This window comes from Balaenoptera borealis (assembly GCF_965194805.1).
Source record: "Balaenoptera borealis genome assembly, chromosome: 1".
NCBI lineage: Eukaryota > Metazoa > Chordata > Mammalia > Artiodactyla > Balaenopteridae > Balaenoptera > Balaenoptera borealis.
The window spans coordinates 59,080,778-59,102,738 of NC_138860.1; the positions used below are offsets into that span (position 1 = coordinate 59,080,778).

General features: G+C 39.0%; 1 protein-coding gene and 1 long non-coding RNA gene across 14 annotated transcripts in view; one reads left to right on the forward strand and one right to left on the reverse strand.

The window, feature by feature from the left end:
* Window positions 1-12,104, reverse strand: part of PRRC2C (proline rich coiled-coil 2C) — a 100,054-nt gene extending 87,950 nt beyond the window's left edge. For 9 of the 13 annotated variants that reach the window (XM_082343728.1, XM_082343729.1, XM_082343734.1 and 6 more), the window contains exon 1: window positions 11,865-12,104. The gene's annotated coding sequence lies outside the window, so the exon portion shown is untranslated. The remainder of the gene's footprint in view (window positions 1-11,864) is intronic. The other 4 variants (XM_082343733.1, XM_082343730.1, XM_082343732.1 and 1 more) reach the window with 2 other exon arrangements.
* A 495-nt stretch (window positions 12,105-12,599) lies between these two features.
* Window positions 12,600-21,961, forward strand: part of LOC309636332 — a 179,226-nt gene continuing 169,864 nt past the window's right edge. Inside the window, exon 1 of the long non-coding RNA XR_014249409.1 lies at window positions 12,600-18,212. This is a non-coding gene — a long non-coding RNA (uncharacterized lncRNA). The remainder of the gene's footprint in view (window positions 18,213-21,961) is intronic.

Here is a 21,961-nt window from a genome sequence, read left to right on the forward strand (position 1 = left end):
ACCAGGATGAAGAGTGGCCCCCGCTCGCCACAACTAGAGAAAGCCCTTGCGCAGAAACAAAGACCCAACACAGCCAAAAATAAATAAATAAATAAATAAATAAATAATAAAAATAAAGGAATTCCTTTAAAAAAAAAAAAAAAACTTACTCCGTTACAATACAGAGTTGAATATCAAGGATAAAAAAATTAAAGCAACAAAACATAGTAATATTTCAATTAATGAATGTATTCCAACTGTTGTAGAAACATTATTTTGAAGTATAACAATGTAAAAAGCATAAAAATCAATGCACTATAGACTATAAAAGGGGGGTTACTATGAACTGAACTGTGTCCCCCCAAAATTCATATGTTGAAGCCCTAACTACCAATGTAATAGAAAGTATTTGGAGCTGGGACCTTTGGTAGGTAATTAGGGTTAAGTGAGGTGATGAGCGTGGGGCCTCATAATGGGATTAGTTCTCCTATAAGAGGAAGAGACATCAGAGCTCTCAGCCGTGCGAGGACTCAGCTAGAAGGCATTCAGCCAAACCCGACTACACTGGCACCCTGATCTTGGACTTCCAGCCTTCAGAACTGTGAAAAATAAGTTTCTGTTTTTTAAGCCACCTCGCCTATGGTATTTTCTTTTTTTTTTTTTTTTTTAAAGATTTATTTATTGATTGATTGATTGCTATGTTGGGTCTTCTTTTCTGTGCTAGGGCTTTCTCTAGTTGCGGCAAGCGGGGGCCACTCTTCATCGCGGTGCGCGGGTCTCTCATTATCGTGGCCTCTCTTGTTGCGGAGCACAGGCTCCAGACGCCCAGGCTCAGTACTTGGTGGCTCACAGGCCTAGTTGCTCCTCAGCATGTGGGATCTTCCCAGACCAGGGCTCGAACCCGTGTCCCCTGCATTAGCAGGCAGATTCTCAACCACTGCGCCACCACGGAAGCCCCCCTATGGTATTTTATTATGGTAGCTGGAGCTAACAAAGATAGAGGGGATTGATGTATTAACTTCAGAAAACAGCATTTTATCACTCAAATTTTAACTAAATTTTCCATTTAAAATAAAAAAGTCAAGACATTCACCACACTCCTCTGAGTTCCAGGTCAATCAGCACTCACTTTTAAAAAAAAAATTTTTTTTTAATTAATTTTTATTGGAGTATAGTTGAGTTATAATGTAAAATATTACCTTTCTAAAAAGTTTACTTTTGATTAACTCCCCCTCCCCCCCAGTTTGACTTTAAACACATTAATCAAGGTACTAGTCTTTATACACTCCTTAAATACAAACGAGGATCATAGAATATTTGAGGCTGAAAATTATTTTATATTCAAGTAAGTCAATATGAAGTAATATGACCAGAAAAACTAATATATTGGACCCTGTCCTTTTCAAAGCCTCTTGTCAAAAACTTGAATAAAGACCTGGAAAGTAGACATCACATATGACACAAACATCTGAAAGAGTAACAATGCACTTAATGACTTTCTTAAGATTTAATGACTTTCTTGGAATGCTGGATAGAATTAAATTGGATTTAAGAATAAGTGGTTAGTCATAGCTCAAGAACTGAATTTCATAAATACAGAATACAGACCCAGCCTGTTCATATAAAACAGGACAGTTAGTGACAGCTAGTAGTGTGACAGCACTGCTTTACAAAAATTGCTACTTTGATAGAAATCTAATGCACAAATCTGGAATTGTGACAGTTCTACTGAATCTTGTGTTTATCACATTGTTTAGAGCATTACGCTCAATTCTGGTCTTCATTAAGACAAACATTAAAAACAAACTAAATTGGATACAAAAGAAAAACTTCATAACTGTTCAGCTTACCTAGGTGGGAACAAGTTATATCTTAAACTCATTCTCTACTTTCACCATTAGCCAAGCAACCCAAAGAGCTATGAAATGAAGTGATAAGTAATTTTGCTGAGGCACAAAATGCCACAATGCCATGAGGTATGTGAGAGAAGGATGCTTCTAGGAAATAAGCTCAGACATCTCTCCCTATCTCTCCTGCTGTCTCATCCCCAGAGTTTGTTTTGTTTTTTAGAGAAACAGTAACTCTCGTGAAGAGATACATAACTGTTTCTTTGTGGGAAAAAAAGAGCTCTGAAAAGAAAGCCAAATCCTCGTGCAGATGATGGAAGCCAAGAGAAAGTGAAGAGGTCTGAATGCTATCATGGTGTTCAAATATTTGGAAATTTATAAGATATTAAAATGTGACTGTTAAAGGTTGACTACAGTGTCTTCCTGGGCACCATATATGTTCAAGCGACAGCAAGATAAGCCTTTATCAAAAATATTTTAAAAGGTAACTTCTGCTTTGAGTGAGAGGTTGAACTGGTCAACTTCTAAGGTCACTTCCATTGTTAATTGTTATAATCACTTAGTAATACTAAAGTCAGAGTGACATAACACTATTTGCAGCAACATGGATGGACCTAGAGATTACCACACTAAGTGAAGTAAATCAGACAGAGAAAGACAAATATATGATATCACTTACATGTGGAATCTTCAAAAAACTGATACAAATGAACTGATTTACAAAACAGAAATAGACTCACAGACATAGAAAACAAACATGGTTACCAACGAGGAAAGGGTGGGGGGATAAACTGGGAGTTTGGGGATTAACAGATACACACTACTATATATAAAAGAGAAACAACAAGGATCTACTGTATAGCACAGGGAACTATATTCACCATCTTGTAATAACCCATAATGGAAAAAAATGTGAAAAAGAATATATATATATGTGTGTATAACTGAGTCACTTTGCTATACACCTGAAACTAATACAACATTATAAATCAACCACACTTCAATAAAAAATAAATTAAAAAATAAAGTTAGAGTGACATCCAATATTTTTAAGATCATCTGCTATTATAACAGTAAAGTTAAGAATATCACCATGTTGACTGCCTCTACTACAAATAGCACTACAGCAAAAGTATTAAAAATTGTCATTTTTAAAAACAAAGTGTAATACAAATAAATCTGTTGCAGTTTTAATCAAAATGGTAGAAGGGCTCAGACTGTTCTTAGAAACTGAAATATGTGAATTAAGTTTCTGGGGCCAAGAAAGCCTTATCAGAAAAGAAATGTAGCTATCAAATCTTCTGTATTATAAATTACTATCCCAGCAAAGTAAAGCTGTGTGTCTATCACTTACTCTATAAGTTGACTGCCAGAGCACTCTTTTGGACAACTTGTAGTATTTTAAAACTGTTCGTATTACACAATTACTTCTCTTACAACAGATTCAGTTTAAACCCCAGCTCTAACATTTAGTAGCTAGGTGTTTTTATAGCATAATTGTGGCATACACATATTATGGCATGAGCATTTCCACAGTCATTAAATATAATCCTGAATTTTTATTTTCTCATCTGTTGGCTATATCTTCTAGTCTGCTGTGAGATTTAAGTGTGTATAAAGCTCTTAGATGGTGTCTGGTACTTAATAATGAGCTTAATAAATGGTAATAACATTTTCAAAACTTATACATAGTAAATAAAAACTAATGCATAAATAATTTTAGTCAACTTTATTTTTTAAAAGGCAAGTATGTTGGATTTTATGGAAGAAAAAGAGAAGCATTCTGTTCAAGATGCTCATCCAACATCATGAATTATTCTAAACCTTTCATATAACTAAAGTGCTGCCTTTAAGGGTTGGAACTGTAAGTTTAAATTTTTAAGTGTAGAGAATTGGTTAGCATCCCTCCCCACCAAGCACTGGCTCTATTCCTCTACCATTAAAACGATCTGTCTTGAGACATGTTAACCTACCCATCTCTTTCTGCTACTTTCTACTTTCATTTTTCCCCATGTTTTCAAATTTGTCATAAATATAACTATACAACCAAAGAAATTTATTTATTTGTTTTTTGGTCAGGTCAGGAAATCAAGCAATCAGCACATATAAGCTATTCTTGACTTTTGAATCCTTACTCAATAGTTCTTTCTTCATCAGGAGAGATATTTTGTGTCTCCAAAATGTCAGAAGACTCTGATTCTACAGTGGGGAGATATCTCATCTTTCTACATTCTGCATCTTAATTGTGGTGTGGGCTACATGTAACTACACATATCAAAAAATCCAATTTTTCTTAATTGAAATTTTAACACTTATACAGCAATATAACTAACCTTCCACATCTCTGTCAAAAGGCTTATTTCAATAACATCCTTTCCCTGCTTTTAAAATAAAATTCCTCTATCTGTCCCATTTCAGAAGTAATTCTTCATATTATGTTCAATTAAGATCTACAAAGTTTAAACCTAACATTAAAAAGTTACTTAAAAATACAAGCCAAGGGACTTCCCTGGTGGCGCAGTGGTTAAGAATCCACCTGCCAATGCAGGGGACACGGGTTTGAGCCCTGGTCCGGGAAGATCCCACATTCTGCGGAGCAACTAGGCCCGTGAGCCACAACTACTGAGCCTGCGCTCTAGAGCCCATGAGCCACAGCTACTGAGCCCTCGTGCCACAACTACTGAAGCCCACGTGCCTAGAGCCTGTGCTCCACAACAAGAGAAGCCACTGCAATGAGAAGCCCGCGCACCGCAATGAAGAGTAGCTCCCGCTCGCCACAACTAGAGAAAGCCCGTGCGCAGCAACGAAGACCCAACACAGCCAAAAAAAAAAAAAAGCTCAAACATCAAAATAAATAACATTAAAAATATATACATATACAGGCCAAGCAACAATAGTCATATTGCCAAAAATGTAAATTGTAATTGCAATTGAAAAAGTATAAAGTGGTTTTTTTAAAGATTAAAATGTTAAGTATGGTTTTACTCATATATTCTCTTTCCTCTTGGAAAGTTTATAATCTACATATGATATTTTAATAAACATTATTTGTTTCCAAATTACTAGAAACACTTAATAAGTTACAATGCGGGGCTTCCCTGGTGGCGCAGTGGTTGAGAATCTGCCTGCCAACGCAGGGGACACGGGTTCGAGCCCTGGTCTGGGAAGATCCCACATGCTGCGGAGCAACTAGACCCGTGAGCCACAACTACTGAGCCTGCGTGTCTGGAGCCTGTGCTCCGCAACAAGAGAAGCCGCGATAGTGAGAGGCCCGCGCACTGTGATGAAGAGTGGCCCCCGCTTGCCACAACTAGAGAAAGCCCTCGCACAGAAACGAAGACCCAACACAGTCAAAAATAAATAAATTAAAAAAAAAAAAAAAAAGAGCACAGGATTAAAAAAAAAAAAAAAGTTACAATGCCCATCTTTAAAAATACACTGGATAAACTGGAATTCTGTACTTGCTGTTGGGCAACTACTTAACCTATTTTCATAATAAGTTCTAACCTTTCTGTTCCTAGTGGCCATTTCTCCAGTCTCCCAAATGTTTTTGATGTTGTTCTAAACATATCCTTAATATGTCTCCTTAAGGAGCCTTTCAGAGCACTGGCCTCCACAGGGCCTTTGTGCAAACAGAAAAACACACCCTCTGGGAAGATACAGGCACTCATCTTGGTGAGAGGGCTGATGTCTTGGGAGGGAGAAGAGAAGTGGAGGCACAATTTCCACCTTCTCTCCTCATTTTTTTCCAGCTTGTCTTACTTCACTCTGATTTAGACTTCCATGAAATGTTAATCTAACCATTCTCCTGGCAGTATCCTCATCTCCCTTGCTTTTCTTTACACCTGCCTGGCACAACTCTAATTTCTTTTTTTTTTTTTTTTTTTTAAATGAGTTGCCTGTCTTTTGATCACTGAGTTTACGAGCTTTTTTTTTTTTTTTAACTTTTGAGTTTATTTATTTATTTATTCATGGCTGTGCTGGGTCTCCGTTTCTGTGCGAGGGCTTTCTCTAGCCGCGGCAAGCGGGGGCCACTCTTCATCGCGGTGCGCGGGCCCCTCACCATCGCGGCCTCTCCTGCTGCTGAGCACAGGCTCCAGACGCGCAGGCTCAGCAACTGTGGCCCACGGGCCCAGCCGCTCCGCGTCACGCGGGATCCTCCCAGACCAGGGCTCGAACCCGCGTCCCCTGCATCGGCAGGCAGACTCCCAACCACTGCGCCACCAGGGAAGCCCTAATTTCTTATTTGATCCAGCTGCTTTGTGCCTCCCACCACTCCCTACTCCTAGACATGCTGCTGGACATTGTTAACAGTCTTCAAGAGAAGCCACCACAATGAGAAGCTGGAGGCCTAGCCAGGGCACAGGACTCTGAAAGCAGATCAAGGGCTAGGTTTCAGTCCTTGCTGCCTCCTTCAGCCAGGCATCTTTGTGCAGTGCACAAATGGTACAACCATATACAGCAGCCCTGTATACAACCATATACAGCAGCCCTGCACTTTCAGATTGTTCATTAGGAAAGAAGGAGGAAGGAAGATCGATTATTAACTTCCCTAGACACCCATTCTCCAACTACATATGCACCATGAGGAGATCTTCCAATCTCGTTGAGGACCTATCCTCCCTTTACCTTCAACTTTCTACTTTTCATGTGTCCCTTTTGTTTTAAATGTGGTTAAGACTCATGTGATATCAAAGAATATTAAACTCAAAAAGTATAAGAAACACATTTAATGTGATCTTTGTAACAATCCTCTAAGATAGGGGAAACAGGTATTATCCTTATTTTCCAGATGAATACAGTGTATCCACAATTTGAGGAAGCCAAGTCACTTGCCCCCAAGTGACAAAAGGATTAACCCCAGGTTTTCAAACTCCTAGTCCAGAGCTCATTTTGAGTATTCAACACATCTAAAAATCAAGAGGTCTCACTACTTATTCCTCCCTGCTTAACCTTTCAGCCTCATTACTTGACTTAAATCCTTAGGGTCACCAAGGATCACTCAAGCCAAATCCAAGAGCCATTTCTCACATATTTTTCTGAACTCTGCTACATTTGGCTGTCACAATCCTATTTTAGAGATTTTCCTCTTCCACCCTGATTTCTGTAGTGACTTCTTTCTTAAGTTATTCATTCTTGTTCTCCTTCTCTTGCCATAGATTGTCTTAGACATCCTATCCTGTTACATTTCTCTGTCTAAATAAACCCAATCCACTTTGCAGTTCATCCTGGAAATGGCTGTCCCAAGTATGTAGTTAAGGCTCTAATTTATCTCTCTACTCCTGTAATGCTGCCATTTCCTGTTTGATGAATCTATTCTATTTTTAGGCTTTCATCACTTCTGGCCTTCATTAATTCCAACTGCTGCCTGATCCTATGCAGTATTCATTTCTTATAGCAGTTATGTCCCAAAGAGTGGGATACAAATGAGTACTGATGGTATATTAGATGATTTTAAGTAGTCCATAGAGGAATATTTAAAATTACGTGTTTACTTTAACACATGTTGAGGGGAAAAAACTCTAACACCAAATAATCACATAAATTTTTCTTTTAAACTCAATTAGAAGATAGTAAGCTGAATTAAAGAAAAATATTGATAGATGGTTTGAAGATAAAGCAAAAATTGTGAATGACTAAAGTTTGAGAAACACTGGCCACTGGGAAATCCATGTAGTATAGAAGTTAAGCACTCAGGCTCTGGGTCAATGATTCGAATCTCACCTACTACCTAAGTAACTATGAACAAATTACTAAATCTCTTTAAATCCAGTTTTCTAGTTGTGTAATGGGAATAAAATAATCCACATTCTAGGCTTAATGTATGGAATGAAAGAGATAATCCTCAAAGTGTTCTTAGCTCAGTGCCTGGCATGGTAAGTGCTCACTAAATATTAATAATTACAATTATTCTTAGTCTCTCCTGGCCATCATGCCTTTACTTGTAACCAACTGGGCACTCGACCTATACTATGGACAATTTTCCATATATGAATTTTCTGCTCCAAATTTCCACTACCTGTCTCTATATCTTTATTTTTATCTTCTGGTATGAATCCAAAGATCACATGATAAGTTTTAATATTAATCCTTAAGACTGTGAACATCTTGGCAGTACGAACCAAAAGCCATTTTCCTCTCATGCACTGTGCCTTACAAAATTAAAAGAACCTGTAATGTTTGTTGAATAAATCTAAAAATTAGTAAGGATAATCTGATGCAAAAAAATCTCACAATGTACAGAACATAAACACAAACTATTTGAAAGCATCTGATACTATTCTAATAGGTAAATAAATGGGGAAAAATGATTGGGGTATTCTTTTGCTCCACTAAGACATTTGTCAGTTGAATCTTAGTTGTGGGTCTAATCTTTATTTCCTAATCTCATTTATTCAATAACATATAATAAACTCTAGATACATGCCAACCACTGTACAAAGTGATAAGACACGGAAACAGTCTAGCAAAGTAAGACAGAGTAATATCAGAACACAGACAAGTAAATAGAAAACTACTATATAATGTTATGTAAATAATACCCAGTATTGGGGCTTCCCTGGTGGCGCAGTGGTTTAGAATATGCCTGCCAAGGCAGGGGACACGGGTTCAAGCCCTGGTCCGGGAAGATCCCACATGCTGCGGAGCAACTAAGCCACTAGTGTGCCACAACTACTGAGCCTGGGCTCTAGAGCCTGCGAGCCACAACTACTGAAGCCCGCGTGCCTACAGCCCATGCTCCGCAACAAGAGAAGCCACCGCAATGAGAAGCCTGTGCATCGCGACGAAGAGTAGCCTCCGCTCGCCACAACTACAGAAAGCCCGTGCGCAGCAACGAAGACCCAACGTAGACAAAAATAAATAAAATAAAAAAAAAAAAACCTAATAGTGTTTTTTAAATACTAGATGTGCTTCACAAATGCTGATTATGTCCTGCTCTTCTTTAATGTAGAGCACCTAGCAGCACCACACATGGGTGAGTATATTACATTGACAGTAATAATTCCATTGCTATCTTGTGTTCAACTCTAGGTATAGGCTAACCACCTAAAAGTTTTTGTCAACTAGACAACTGTTGAAACTCAGTAATAGCCCTTGTTCTGATTTGCCAGAAAATATGTGCACACAAAGGCCCCAAAATGTGACAGGCATTCTGTCAATCTAGAGCAAAATAATGACTAGAAATATAACGGGCAAAAAGGTCAGACTATATTTAGCCTTTGGGGAAGGGGGGAGGACACACATACAATAAAAAATTTACTGAAATCACTGTCTCTAGAGAACACTTTTACCCCAAAAGATGTCCTGACTGATGCATCAATGGCATTACTGAGAATTTTTAAATGTTATGACTCAAAACTAACTTATTAATTCTCAAGACTTCTAAGCAACAGTTAACACAGACTGAGACAAGCTTTCATTGTGTCAGCCTATTCATAAGATGACAAGGCTCGCTTTACTGAAAGTATATTAGTCATAACTCAGGCAGACACAACTTTTGGATCTCCTTCATGGTAAGAATAGGGTTCTATACCAGTTTGTGTCAACATTTTATGAAAGATCAATTCGTGCCTTACACAAATATGGCATAAATAGCATCTGAAAAATGAGTTCCTCAACTGAATTACAAACTGAAGTGGTGTTTGGGGGCTGGGGGAAGAAGGAAACCACTTGGAGGGAGAGGAGGACATAATATAATCTTCAAAGACATTTTACCATAAGGATGGTGGGGTGGGGTAGGGGTAGATGGGAGACAGGGACTTGAATGAGGCAGAACTTCTGTATTTTCAGCTATGCCCAATATACTGATCCCAGAGGTACTGACTCTAGAACATGAAGAAATCTTTAAGAAACAAAACCCAATATATAAGTGTAAAAAAAAAAGGAAAAAAAAAAGATATTTAAGTCTAAAAAAGCCTTAAAAAAAAAAAAAAGGAAAACTATTTCTTAAGTTCCAAAGGTATACTCCATTCTGAGAATATACAGGTTACCCACTGCTTGGAAGAAGAGTATTTTCTTCTACCAGTATTCTGTCATTCTCCTTCCACTACTAGTTGAACTTTTACTATGTACTGAGCACAGTAATAAGCTCTTTACATACATTATCTGTGATAAACCTACAGCAAGCCTTTGAAGGAGTTACTGCTATTATCATCTCCATGTTACAGATGAGGAAATATTTTATCAATAATATAGACCAGATATCAAAATTTAAAAATTATCTGTCATACCACAGCATTTGAGTTTTACTCGGCTGGCTTTTCTATCCCCAGAGTAGCTATAATGTATTTTTTACACCTTGGAACACTGTAACCTTCACATGCAACAATGTTTCTATACTGAGTCAAGGAAAACAAAAACTAGTAATAAGTAATAATGCGGTATCTTATTTAGTTCCTATAGTTTGCAAAATTACAAGAAACAGGGAGGCAGTTTGACAGCTTAGAGCATCCCCTTTGCGTTTAGACAATCTGGGTTTGAATCTATACAGCACCATCAATAACTGCCGTGTGACCTTGGTCAAACTAATTTCTCAGATTTCATTTCCTCCTCTGTAAAATGGGGATGATGATAGTACCTCCCTCAAAGGCTTGCTGTAGGATTAACAAAGAGAATGTCTGTAAAGAGCTTAATTCTGTGCTCAGTACATGGTAAAAGGTCAACTAGTGGAGGGAAAACAGCCACATACAGAAGTTCACTAGACCGAAACACAAGAGTAAAAGTAAAAAGCCTATATTCTGAAAATCCCATTATGTTAAAGGAGAGAATTACGAGTTGACTATATGCTAGAAACTCAAATTCAACCTATTCCTTTTTTTAGGGGATCAATGCATTTGAAGTGGACCAGAAATGATGCTGCAGTGCATTTGTGACACACACCTAAAAATGGCTCCAGTCTGAGCAGCATCTTAATTACCAACAGAGGAGGTTAATCGACTTCTAACAAATGCTGGAGTTGGGCTTAGTGGGCGTTTAACTATCACCTTATCATTTTTATTTGCGGGAATAAGCTATCAAGCATTTAATCAAGAATCCCGATTCTTCTGGGGGCATTCCAAATGAAAATCTTACAGCACAGCCGCCTACTGTACAATTCCAAGTACCCTGGCGAGGTATGAATCTATGGACATACGCTGAAGATCGGTCAATGCGGAAATCCGGCTAGCCTTAGAAGCCAGCAAACATCAGACACGTCGGAAACCTCAAAAGAATCTCAGATCAAGTCAAAACATATACACATCCCTTTAAAGGAATTAGACACAGTCCTCTCAAGGGAAGGAAGAATTTATCAGTGTTCCTATTGGCCCCCTATGCCCTTTTCTTCAAGCCCTAAAGTGGGGCCTTTACCGTAACACCAACACTAATGCTATCTCAAGAGAGGAAGCTGCGGAGATTCACCAAGCAGGTCAGGGGATGGAGAGGCCTAGGGTGAGAAAAGACTATCCGAACCCGCCTCTGGAGTTGGGGCAGCACGTCCCTAGCGGAAGTAGGACTGGTCCTCATTCCCCGAAGCGCCTCTCACCGAGCCCGGCCTTTAACCCGGTCTCTCCCGCACACTACTCATTGCAAATTTCACCCTCACTAACCATGAAGAAGAGGTAGGCATTAAAGAGCCTAGATGAGCCCCCGAGTTGTTTGGGGGGGGACACATGCCCACACTAGGAAAAGAGACCGCGCACCCGCCTATCCCGCGGAAAGGAAACTCCCTTCCCTTACCCGGCAACGCGCGTAATCCCCCTGCAGGGCCTGAGTGGGAGGAGGCCGACGGGTCCGGAACTCCCGCTGCAGACCACATGGGGCGGGTCTGACTCCGGTTTTTCCCGCTCCCCAAGCAGGAGGCCGAGGCTCCCCCAGAAGCAGAGATGATGGTAGCCAAAGAGAAAAAGAGGATGCCCGGACCCAAGGCCCTCTCCACGCGGCTCCCTAGTCTCTGGGCGCCAGGGTCGGGGTGCGCTCCCACGCCCCGGGCCGCCCCACGCCAGCCCTCCCGGATAGGGCCCGCTTTGATCGCAGCTCCTACGCCCTCGCTTTCCTTACCGGCCAGGATGAGTGTCAAGCTGAGTGTGTCTGCGCGCTTCGAGGGGCTCCGCAGAGCTCTGATAGGGGGAAGGGGAAGGGGAAACTAGGGGTAGGGGGCGGCTGGAAGGACCCTAGGCCCCAGAGATCCGAAGCTGCGGATGGACAAACCGCCAAAGCACTTTCACTCCTTCTCGAGAGGGAGATAGCGAGCGAGAAAAAGAAGCAAGATGGCGGCTAGCCAGCCCCTACGTACGACGTCATGCGGCGGCGTACGTAAGGCAAATCCCCGCAAGACCGCCCCCCGGCGCAGAGACGGCCGGATCACGTGAGGTCTCCGTGGCGACCCAACCCCGACGGAAGGTGACGGCGCCGCTTGCTGGACCGAGGGAGTTCCTGCGATCAGAGCTCAAGATGCAGGGTGAAGATTTCGCCTGAGATCTCTCCAGGAACTCTTTAAGAGACCGCAATTACAGGTTGTTATGCCTCAGGGAAGTGAGCACTCTTGGAGGTGCTGGATAGTTGTGTGAATTGGTTCAAACAACACTTTGGCAGTGTGTATCAAAATTAAACTATGCATAATCTTTAACCTTGATATTTGGCAGTATCTCGGTATTTTCTAGAAATGTACGTACACAATACTCAGTATTCATAATGCCAAAACCATTCATAATGCCAAAACCTGTTTGTTAATAAAGATACAGAGATAAATGCATTATGTTACATCCATATTATGGAATATTTGGAAGCCATTAAATTCAGAATAATGTTTAAGGACAAGGGAAATGCTTAAGCCATGATACGCTTATGCCATAAATATGCTATAAAAACACACATATATGCATAGTAATAGAAAAAAAGACTTTAAAATGTACTCTGAAATGTTTCTAATGGTAAACACTTTAACAATAGTTTTCTTAGAGCCATCAGATTTTTAAAAATATTTTATGCATGGCTTTCTGTAATTTCCAGATTTTACAATCAGAAAAAGTTTTAATGTGTAATGAAAAATTTTTGTGAGTGATAAAATTGTTATGAGAAACAAATGATAAATGTGTGTATACATATATAGTGCATACATGTGTGTATATAGTGTGCATGCTTATGTAAATATATATAGCATTGTGTTTAAGATACAAAAAGGCAAAAAAAAAAAGATACAAAAAGGATTACATATTTTTTAGGCTTTAAAATAAGACTCAAACAGGTATGAATAACAGTTCTGCTAATTAATTACTATGTAGTATGGATAAGTTACTTAACATCTCTTAAATTCAGTTTTCTCATTTTGTAAAATGGAGATAACACCTACTTCTCAAGTTTGTGTTATTGACTCACCAAATATTTATTGAGCACCTACTATATGTGCTAGGTACTGGGATACAAAAGTAGAGAAAAGTTAAGATCTTGGTCCTAATGAAACAGTGTAGTGATGCAGATCACATAGTAGATTTGCATATGTGCAGTGAAGGAAACAAACAGGATATTAAGGTAAAGAATAACTGGAAAAAAAAAAGGGAGAGAAAAGAAAGGAAGGAAGGAAGGACGGAGGGAAGGAAGGAAGGGAAACAGGAAGGAAGAAAAGAATAACCAGCAAGACAGGCACTCCAGATTTACTTTATGTGGTCAGTGAGCACCTTTCTGAGAAGGTGCCATTTAAACTGGGACCTAAATGATAACAGTAGGGACCTACTCAGCAATGCATAGAGTAGGTGGGAAAGTGCTCTGGACCAAATGAACTGCAATTACAAGTGCCCTGATTTGGGAAAGAGCTTGGAATGTTCTAGGAACTAGGAGGAGTATGTCTGGAGCTTAGTTGAGAGAGAGTGGCACAAGATGAAACTAAAAGGAGGGACAAGGGCTAGGCTCAGAGGGGCCTTGGAGGCCAGGGTAAGGAGTTCAGAATGTCTTCCAGGTACAGTGAAAAGTCATTGGAAGATTTTAAGAAGGGAAGTCACATGGTCTGATTTTCCATTTTAAGGAGCTCACCGTTACTGCTGAGTGAAGAGTGTGAAGAATGGATTAAAGGGAGGTGAGAATAGAAGCAAGGAGCCCCACTAGGCAGTAATGAAGTAATCACAGTAGTGAAGAATGATAGTAGCTTGGAGTAGGATAGAGGCTGTGGGATGGAGAGAAGTAGACAGGTTTGGTATATATTTTTAGAGCTAGAATATACTTGCTTGTGGGAGATGATCACTTCTAAGTGAAGGGAAGGTGTGAAGAAGAGAGAAGAATCAGTGATGACATAGATTTAGGGACTTCCCTGGCAGTCCAGTGGTTAAGACTCTGCACTTCCACTGCAGGGGGCAAAGGTTCAATCCCTGGTCAGGGAACTAAGATCCTGCATGCTGCACAATGCGGCCAAAAATTAAAAAAAAAAACAAAAACAACAATGACATAGGTTTATGGCTTGAACAATTGGGTGGATGACAGTGACATTTATAGAGACCATGGGGATGGGAGAGGGAAGAAAAACAGTTTGGTTGGTGGAGCAATAAAAATTAAATATTAAAAAGAAAAAATTGAGAACAATTAGATTTTAGGCATGTTAAATTTGAGATGTTCACATAGTGTCCAACTGTAGATAAAGTATGCAGTTGACATGGATGTCTTGGGCTCAGAGGGGAGGTTGGGGTTGGAGACAGAGATTTGGGCTTCACAGACATGTTTTTTATGTATTTCACGTGTTTCAAGCAGTGGGAAGAGATAAGATAACTCAGAGAGAGAGATTAGAGAAACAAGAATAAAGGGCCAGACCTAAAGAACAACAACATTTGGAGGTTAGGTGGAGGTGGAGGATTAAGCAAAGAACACTGAACAGATGCCAGAGAACTGGAAAACCCAAGAGGATGTTGTCACAGAAGCCAAGAGAGGAGAGTATTGTAAGAAAGTGTGAGCAATCGACTATGTTAAATGCTGCTGAGAGGTCAAGTCTTATGAAGAAGGAGCCAGAAGTGTCCATTGTATTTGGCAACATGGAGGTTACTGGTATCTTTTACAAGAATTTTTGGTGGAGCAGTGAGGTCAGAAAGCCATATGGTAGTGAGCTAAAAATGAGATAGATGTTGAGACAGTGGAGACTATAGATAAACCATTCTTTCCAGAACTTGAACTCTGTCGTGACAGAGAAAGAAAGTAGTGGCTGGAGAGAGGTGGAGTAAAGAGAGACATTTTAAAACATTGGAGACAATAGATAATGTTTGTATGATAATAGGAATAATCCAGAAGAGGCAAGAGGTGGCAATTATGTAGTAGAGAGAGGGAAACTAAAAGAGAGAAATCCATGAGAAGGTGTGAAGAGGTGGGTCCAGAGCACTGATGGAGGAGAAGATAGTTGCAGCTCTAGGGACAATTGATGATTTGATGGTGGGAACATAAGGGAAGTCCCATTGATGGCTTCTATTTTCTCAGCGAAGTAGGGAGCAAAGTAATCTGATGAGAGGGCTTGGTATGTAGGAGTTTGAGGAGGAGATTCAAAATTTATCTCAGAGAGTGAAAAAGTAAGCCTAGTGTGAGGAACAGAGTAGGATTCGCATGATCTGCTGAGAGCATTTTTTGAAGTTGTGATTATGGATCTAAAATATGCCATTCAGTTTATTCATATGATTTCTCCAGCAATGTTAGCTCTTTGGTACAGCTACAGAAAATATAGAAAGATTCACCCATGCTGAGTTTTACCGGGCAAGTGTAACATAGGGAGGCAAGGATATCTGTAAGTGAGGGACTGTAATGATAATACTGTGTTTAAACATATGGTGGATGTGTAGTAGATGGTAACTTGTGTCCACTTTATAAATTGTTTATGGTATATTTTATATCCAAAGGTTACCTACCACTTCTCCTGGTATGAGCTGTCTTCTATACCATTGTGGTCATGAAATTGTCACTGTAGCAATGTTGGAATAAATAAAATAATAAAGGGAAGTAAATCACAGGCACTCAACCCCCACCCCATTGATAATCAATGATCTTTTGAAATGGAAAAGCTTGGCTGATATAGGGTCATTGCCAGCAAAAGGCCTGCTGACTGTCCCCAGGCAGACAGGGAAGCATAACTTTGGTGAATTTTCCAAAATACTCTAGGATGTTGTCTAGAGTATTTTAGAACAGAAATATCTTTCGTTAGCAATGTAGAACAGCTCCGGCCATCAGATGAACTTACCTTAACTGAGGTCACAAGACTGGTATATACAACCAGAATAGTTATTAATTTCCAAGAGCTGTAATTTATATACCTGAATACTCAAGATTGCAAAGCCAGTGCATTTTCTATGTAGACAAACCTACTCAGGAAACCAAAAGCATTAACAGAAGGTTGCCTGATGAGCACAGATTCAGAACAAGAGGAGTTGTGTGTACGGACTCTTCTTGATTCATCTAACTCCATGACAGGACTGTTTTGTCCCAGAGATAGAAATACTCAGTTTCCAACGGTTGCAACTTTGTACATTGATCTCCAATATAGTAGGGGCATCCTGCTGCACTGTTGATTTGGGCTCCTTCTCTCCTGACAGCATTTGCATGGGCACTAACCCTAAAGCGATCCTGTATGCGCTTTTCTCTGTTTCCATGGCTACCCAAACCTCTTAACAATATTCTTCATTAAAAGTCAAGTTACAATCAAGTCAGGCCAGTTTGTGTTTTAAAGGTGACTTTGCCTACTTCTGCTCATATGCATTGTACATAATCTTAAAGTTTAGCTTTCAGGAAGCAGTCGTATTATCCTTATTTCCAATATCTTGGGGAAAATCTGACTGCGATCTCTAGATATTGGTACAGTGTCCAAAGCCAAATAATACTCTTTAAAAATTTTATTTTGTTTTGGATTATTTGTGTCTCTCCTAACACCCTTTTAGTGTAGATAAATTTGTCATAACAAAAATGTTTTCATGACAGTTTGAATGAAAACTTGCATTTAATTTCCAGTTCTGCTTTTTAAACATTAATTTTAGGTTAATATCAAATTGCCAATTGATATATGAAATAGGGCAACCTAGTTTCTTACGGAAAACTAATTGATTCTCCAAACAGTATGACCTACTTTGTTTGTGATTGCCCAGCCTTATTTGCTAGCGGTTTTATTGTTTCTACCCTTCTCATTGGGATTGATTCTATAAACCCATAGGTACTGAACATTTATGGGGTATGAGGTGAAAAACAAAAGAACCAATGAAGGTATCATGCTTCATTAGTAATAGTGTTTCTTAAATATTTATGTGCACATGACAATTTTGGTTTCCTTTCACCAATGGTCCAGCAAATCTTAATTAGTAAAATTGTGAAATAGTATGAGCCTGATATAATGAAAACCATAATACCCAAATATTGTATGAAAATGTAATCTCATTTTATAAACCTCAACAGATATTGTAATTTTGCTAATAAAGAAAACATATTGCCAGTGCTTTGAAAAATTACCTTCTGCCAACTTGTAAGACGTTATATACTAAATATATTACTATATATGTTATATAAAAATATTATATTATATGTAAAGGATAAAGATTTTCATTATTTATCAGACTATTATTAATTTGCTCAGCAAACCCTTTTTATAATGGAATAAAAGGTACATTTTTGGCTAAAAGTGTTCATTTATCACAAGTCATATGTCAAAGAAATTTGAATTAACTGGAGTCTACTGTCCACCCAAAATTTCCCCAGAATTTTCTTAGCTAAGAGGAGAAACTAAGTTCTTGGAGCAGTGGATTTAAGTCAAGAGGGTATAATGTCATTAATGAACAGAGAATATCATGGAGAAGAAAGGAGGGGAAGAGGAAGGAACTGGAGGAAAGAGACTTACTGGTTCACAGTTTTGCCTTAGGCTGGAAGTCAGGAAGTGAGTAATGATAAAGGGGACGGATCCAGAGACCAATAGGAAAGGGAGTGGGTCTAGGGAATGCAGAGTAGAAAAGATTACAAAGGAAACTAGGCAGGTGGTAATTGAAGATACAGAAAAGGTGATTTCTTAATGTTTCAGGGCAGATAATAGAAAATTGATATATTGCTGATGGATATAAATACAGTACTCAATTATTACCTCTAAAATTGTAACTTTGGCTGCTGCCTGTCGCATTTCTCAAAGTATAAGTCACTTTTAATTTTTTTGCTGCCCAACCAATTGTATATAAAATGTAAAAATGAAGCCACCAATTCAAATCATTTATTGCTACATAGTAATTAAGAGAAGTAAGGTTGTAGTACATTTCCCTTTTTTTTAAAATTTATATATATTGTCCATCAACAGATGAATGGATAAAGAAGATGTGGCACATATATACAATGGACTATTACTCAGCCATAAAAAGGAACGAAACTGAGTTATTTGTAGTGAGGTGGATGGACCTAGAGACTGTCATACAGAATGAGGTAAGTCAGAAAGAGAAAAACAAATACCGTATGCTAACACATATATATGGAATCTAAAAAAAAAAAAAAATAAGAAAATGGTCAGAAGAACCTAGGGGCAAGATGGGAATAAAGATGCAGACCTACTAGAGAATGGACTTGAGGATACGGGGAGGGGGAAGGGTAAGCTGGGACAAAGTGAGAGAGTGGCATGGACATATATACACTACCAAATATAAAATAGATAGCTAGTGGGAAGCAGCCGCATAGCACAGGGAGATCAGCTCGGTGCTTTGTGACCACCTAGAGGGGTGGGATAGGGAGGGTGGGAGGGAGGGAGATGCAAGGGGGAAGAGATATGGGGACATATGTACATGTATAACTGATTCACTTTGTTATAGAGCAGAAACTGACACACCATTGTAAAGCAATTATACTCTAATAAAGATGTTAAAAAAATTATATATATGTTTATATATATATGCTTTCTCAGATTCTTTTCCATTATAGGTCATTACAAGATATTGAATATAGTTCCCTGTGCAATACGTAGGACCTTGTTGTTTATCTATTTTATATAAAGTAGTGTGTATCTGTTAATCCCAAGCTCCTAATTTATCCCTCCTCCACCACTTCCCCTTTGGTAGCCATGTTTGTTTTCTGTGTCTGTGAGTCTGTTTCTGTTTTGTAAATAAGTTCATTTTTATCATTTTTTAAAGTTTTTTTGGTTCCACATGTAAGTGAAATCATATGATATTCGTCTTTCTCCGTCTGACTTATTTCACTTAGTATGATAATCTCTAGGTCCATCCATGTTGCTGTAAATGGCATTATTTCATGATAGTACATTTCTTTGTTAGCACTGGGATTAGGTATTTTGAGTAACTTTCAGGCTTCTATTGGAAAAGAGAATTTCATGTGTTACAGAGTATCGGTAGTTCACACCCAGTTCAGATTTTATCTCTTTGTATTCTCCATTCTTATTTCTGCTGGGGTTAATTAAACAGTTATTTCAGAAATATTTCTTTGAGTTGCTGAGAGTATCAGTGAGATAATTGCTTCAAATGGGAATTAATAGTAAGCACAATACTCGAGGGATTGGACCATTGTTAACTTTATAGGGCACTGTCTTGATAGGAAGAAAAGAAAAGAGGAATAGTGATTGAAAGAGAATTGAGAAAAAGCTTCTCAAAGTATTTAACAGCCTGGGTAAATTGCAGTGAAATGAAACTCTTCATTTCAACATTATTACCTGTATGAGATTTTTAATTGGAAAGTGTTAATCATAATAATGATTTATAAAATAGTACCACCTATTAGGCTACATGTTACCAGGCCACCTGCCCAACCTTGGAAAATGCTAGGATGATGAATCATCTCAGTTTGCATGAGACTGTCGTGGTGTTAGTACGGAAGGTCCCATGATCCAAAAAACTTCTCAGTCCAGGGCAAAGTGGGATAGTTGGTCACCCTATGCTGGCTGCAATGAAGTGGAGCCATAGATCTTAGTTCTAAAGTTCTTCCACGTTAAAATCTCCTTTTGATCTCTACAATCTGCCTGAGAAGATGCCCTTTCTGGAGACCACTAACAGGAAGGGAGCCTTTTCTGATACCAGAGAAGGTTCTTTTAATCTTGAGGGGTTAGCCAGGCTGCAGCAAACCAAGAAGTTAGGCCTTAGGAGCCCCTGGCAGCAACTGAACACATCAGTTCTGCGGTTCTCACTTGACTGTTAGTGCTGCATTAACTTCTTCTAACCTGTTATAGCTGCAAATTATCACATGCTTGCTGGGGACCAGCACTGTTCTGGGTTCTTTACATATATCATTTTATGTGGCAAATTGCAATGCGGATTATAAAACTGGGCTCAAAAAGGATAAGGGGCTTGCTTTAAGCTCACAGTGCTAATCGGTGCTAGAGTTGGTGTTTTGAACTTAGGTCTAACTTCAAGCAAAGCTGATTCAGTCTGGAAGGTTCTTTGCATACTTTCTCTGACCCTTCACTCAAGGACTGTATCTCTTCATCACTTGCTCTGTGACCTTCAGGTACAGTGACTGATGCTGTTAACTAGATCAGGCTCTTTTCTTGCTGGTAGAGCATTATGCTGCGTGACCGTTGCTGGTGAAATCTCCCTCAACTCAATGACAGAAGGTGATTTAAAGTGATTCTTTAAAAAGCACAGAAAGAATAAGCATGAACAAATACTACCCATTGTTAAAAGATTAACACCAAAAGCAAGAAATACAGTTGCTTAAAATCATTAAGTAATAAATCATCAGTAATTTGGTCTGATACAATTAAAAACACTAAAGTAACTAGATTACTGATTTAGAGAGTGAAATCCCCAGTCACTCTCCTTAAAATTCAAATTGAATCAACAATTCAGCAATGCATTAATTATCCAACTTTATCAATGTTATGAAATGAGGAGGTAGTAAGAAAGTATTTATGCTTACTTGGTACCATGCAAATATAAGTTCTAGTTATTTGCGTAACATTTTGACCTTTATCTAAGGTCGAAAAATGACAGAAAATTTGGGCTCAAGATTTTTATTATTACTTTTTGTTCAGCACCCAAATTTGCAAAAGGTAAGTTTTTTCCAGGAACAGTGGAAGAAAAAAACAATGAGCAACAGCCTGTTGCCTGTTCTCTAGCAGTATGACTTCTGGGCTGGCCAACCAGCCCATGGTACTAGTTGAGGGTTCAAGGGCTTATTAGGATGAAGTGCATTGTTAACAAATCATAACTAACTATTATTGCCTTGGATTAGAAGAAAGTTTCCTTAAATCAGCCTAGAGGGGACTTCCCTGGTGGTCCAGTGGTTAAGACTCCACACTTCCACTAAAGGGGGCGCAGGTTCGATCCTTGGTCAGGGAAGTTCTGCATGCTGTGAGGTTTGGCCCAAAAACAAACAAAAAAAAAGTCAGCCTAGAGGGAATTTTGCTTTAAAGAATTGGCATCAATCTTGCTAATAAGTATTGCATAGAACTTTATTAGGTCACAGAGATGACCTAATGTCAGGGGAAGAATTTACCGTTTTTGAAGTGGATCACAGAAAATAAATGGAATGGGAATTCTTAATACATTACTCAAACTGTGTATTTGCTATTTGTAAATGTCATGATGTATATCATAAATCTGTATTATTTGCTTTAATTTTACTATGGGACATTTAACTTTATATATGTTATACTTAACTTTTATTTCTTTTTTCCTTCAACAAATAAGACAGTCTAAAGTCCTGCTCTCAGGGAGTGTATAATCAAGTGGGATGAGAAAGGGGCGAGGTTAAAAAAATTACAAGCAATTATAACTAATGGTGATAAATGCTCTGATGAGGGAATTAAAAGGTACCATGTGAGCCAAAAGAATGGGCACCTAAACCAGATATACAGAGAGGGCTGGTCAGGGAAGATGGATCCTAACATTTTATAGGAATTAGCTACATATATGGGTGTATGTTAAGAGTGAGTGTGTGTCTGTGATGGGGGAGGTAATTGCAGTATTTGGTGGGACAGTGTTTGGGGAAAGAGAGGCAGTTGGCTTGCATATAGAGAAGGGTGAAGAATGGTGCAGGCAGAGGAAGCATCATGTGGAAAGACACCCCTAAACCCAAGGGAACATGGCATATTTGAGGATTTTAAAGTATCTTGGGCGACTTCCCTGGTGGTCCAGTGGTTAAGACTTCACCTTCCAGTGCAGGGGGTGTGGGTTTGATCCTTGGTCAGGGAGCTAAGATCCCACACGCCTCGTGGCCTAAAAACCAAAACA